Here is a 253-nt window from a genome sequence, read left to right as displayed (position 1 = left end):
AAAAAAGAGAGAAAAAATCCCCCCTGCCGATGAATAGTTTGGAACTGGCTCTTACTTTCTAGAATCAAACAAAAATTTAGTACAGTTGAAGAGATCATGGTTTGCGACTATTCAAACGCAGCTGGATCGAACGCGATCGAGCACACTCTTGCTACCGACGGCCTCGGCTGCATTTGGGGTTTTTTCCCCGGAGCGAAGCCTGCTCAAACGCACCCGGTGAAACGCCACGGAAACGCCGCTGACACCCCCCCCC

This window comes from Egretta garzetta, unplaced genomic scaffold (genome assembly GCF_000687185.1).
Source record: "Egretta garzetta isolate BGI_Z169 unplaced genomic scaffold, ASM68718v1 scaffold14, whole genome shotgun sequence".
NCBI lineage: Eukaryota > Metazoa > Chordata > Aves > Pelecaniformes > Ardeidae > Egretta > Egretta garzetta.
Note: the sequence above shows the minus strand (reverse complement) of the source record.